Below are 3,120 nucleotides of genomic sequence, written 5' to 3'. Positions count from 1 at the left end.
AAGTAGAAAAGTGAAATGGAGGCTCTGACTACTTATTTGCTGAGTACAAATGACTCCTGACATGAGGAACGTGACAGAGGAGTCTAACAACCTCTGGGGAGGCAAGGAGAGGACGCTCAGGCACAGGCAGTGTGCCTTTAGGCTGCACACTCGAATATCATGTGCCTCGGTCAGCTTTTTCCTATTCACTTGCATAGTCTTATGTTTTGGGCCTGCTCTGACATTGTTTACTTACAATAGGAGTTTCCAAATACAACCAAGATACACCTGGCCCTTTGCGGGGCACTGTGGCAATCTGAGAAAGAGTCGATTTCAGCCACAGGTTGAATTGAAATACAGAAGACACGTTAAGACCTGCGAACTGCCCACATCTGGGTCTAGACTCTCCTTAAGGTGCCTTAGGAGTACTTATTTAAAGACAAGATATTTATGCATTTGGCCTCATTCTGAAATTTGGAGGATGAAAGCATCTTGTGATAGGCATTTTGTCCTCTGAGCCCGACAAGGCACCAAGACTTGTCATGAGATGCAATGTTTTCAGGCAAGGAGAGGAATCTGAATGGCCTTGTGTTTGTTTACAGATGTAACCGTGATTGGAAGAAGGAGTCAGGGTGGAGGAAGCTTTGCCTGATAGTCCGTACCAGGAAGAAACTCAGGGGAAAACACAAGGCCCCAATAATAGCGTTTGGATCCCTGTAACCCAGGTTAGGAGTTGTCCCCCAGGAAGTATGAATGCACTTGTGACAAATGAGAACAGCCGGGAATCAGATTGTCCTCACCTCAGAGAGAGGTTAAGGGTGTGAGACAAACAGCATTCCAACCGTGTTAATCCTGTGGGGGAAGAAACCGGTATTAGGCAGGGGAGGTTTCCGTGTGTGAATCACGCAGAGCAGAGCCCACAATGGGATCCAAGAACAAAACCGTTTCATGAACTGATCGCTAGCAGTGCCTGATAGGCTGAATACAAAACTAAAGGTAAGTGTTTAGAAACTTATTTTATAGTAATTGATCAAATAATTTTACTTACGTTGAATCTGAAAAAATTTTTTTCAAGGAGGGCTTGTATCTTCTATATCTTTTTTTTAAATTTCATTTTTCTATTTATTTTCATTAATTTCTGGGACAAGCTGAAAATAAAAAAAAATACAGGTGCTTCACTGGTGATAATTTGAGAAGCACCAAGTAGAAGGTGGTAGGGTGTCCTAGGTGGTAGACAGTGGGTCAGTAGACCTTCAGAATGAGGGGAACTCAGTGAAGACCAGACACACAAGGCAGGTTTCCTGGTGGAGAGGATAAAGTTGGACTTTGGAGGATAGGCAGGATCTTGACGAGTGAAGAGTCCCCTGAGGTCGCTCCTACAGCTGGGAGGGAGTACTCATACTTGGCATAGGCCTGTTTGCAGGCTGCTTTCAGGGCATATGCATTCTGTCCCAAGCACTGTCCTGGCACAAATGGGAACTGTTGGCATGGAGGGCTGAGCATGGTCATGGGAGTCACGGCCCTGGGTTCTGGATAGGGCTCTGATGAATTTTCCCTGGGTAGCCCTGGGAAGATCACTTGATCCCTACTAGGCTGGAAAAGCCATGAGGGCAGGGACTATCTCTGATGAATGGTGCTTAGCTCAAGCCTGGCAGATAAAAAATTCCCAATAAAATTTCTGGTGAGCCAATGGATGAATGGGTTTCAGTTTTAACACTTGAAAAATGAGAGGGGCTAGGTACGATTGGTGGTTTTCAAATCATACAATGAGAAACCTTGCAAAGCTGCACTGTGGTCCAACCTGCAAAATCAAGTCTCTACCCTTGAGTTTCTATAGGATTTCATTTGAAGAAGGAACTCCACTGCTAAAATAATTTTGGGGAAATACTGGATTTGATGATTTCTAAGGCATATGCTAGCTCTGACATTTTCAGATTCTAAGTAGATAAGAATGCAAATCATAGAGGCCATAAAATCATTGACTTAATGAATCACTACTGTGCAAAAATAGACATAGGAGATATAAGGATGTGCTAGAATATTGGGGTTGGTGGGGTCCAGTCGGCTAGCAGAGCTCTTAATGTGAAGCTTGTCGACAAGCTTCAGAAGAAGGATCCATTTATCTCCCAAAAGAGTATGTAAAATTTTCCGTGCCATTGAGTATCACTTGCGAGTGCTATGGTTGCATGTAACAGAGACACATGACACTGGCTAACACAGAGAACACTGCTGAGTGGCCACTACCATGGCTTAAGTAAGCAAATGGTTTGTCCTTCCCATGTAGCAAGTCTAGAGGCAAGCCACCGAGGCTGGACCATTTGTTCAAGGAAGTCATCAAGATCCAGACTCCTTCTAGCATGTGGCTTTTTTCTAGTGGTCCCTCTCTAGGTGTGACATCTACTTTCCAGGAATGGGAAGGCGGGGAGTCAAAAGTAGTGCCAACTGAGAAAATTGGGAAAGTCGCAGCTTTTCTGAAAGCCCCACCTGGTAGACTGCCACCTTCATCTCATTGGCCAACCTGTCCTGCAAGAAGCTCTGGGAAATCAAGTTTTACTGAGTGATCAAAGCTGGGATCCTATTAATAAGGTGAAGGAGGGAATGGGTAGATACAGACAACTGTCAGTATTTACCATAATGTGTATGTGATTTTTTTTTTTTTTTTACATTGCCCAAAATGTCTTTAAGGAAGGAGTTAATTTGAAGAACATGTAGAAGGAGGAAAGTGAGAGACATGGTTTTGTAGGGAAGACGGAGAAGGACATTAGAGCAGGCAGGAGGACGTGAGTGAGACTGGGGGTGACAACAGGTAGGCCCTGCAAGGGGGGACAGAAGGCGCATCCACCGCTCCTTCCTTGTCTGGCACAGGGACCCTCAAGCCCCATGAACTGAACTTTAGCTTCCTGCTGCTCTCCTCCCCCCCCCCGCCCCTGCCCCCCAAAGCAGAAGTGTCCCTGTGACATGGTCAGGGGCCCAGGACCCAGCCCTGAGGCTGGAGAGACCCCTCCTTTCCCTCAGGCCTTGGCTGCGGGAGCCCAGAACCAGAACAAGCGCTCAAGGAAGCCCCCTCTCCAGGATGAGAATCAGGCCGGGTGCTGCCGTCCGTCTCACCCCTCCATCCTTCACCTCCTCCTCACTGGGGGA

The sequence above is a fragment of the Eumetopias jubatus genome, unplaced genomic scaffold (assembly GCF_037043125.1).
Source record: "Eumetopias jubatus isolate StellerSeaLion01/CBP00866 unplaced genomic scaffold, mEumJub1_p1.0 scaffold_9, whole genome shotgun sequence".
Lineage (NCBI taxonomy): Eukaryota > Metazoa > Chordata > Mammalia > Carnivora > Otariidae > Eumetopias > Eumetopias jubatus.
The sequence above is the reverse complement of the archived record's forward strand: the minus strand, read 5'-3'. Positions refer to the sequence as shown.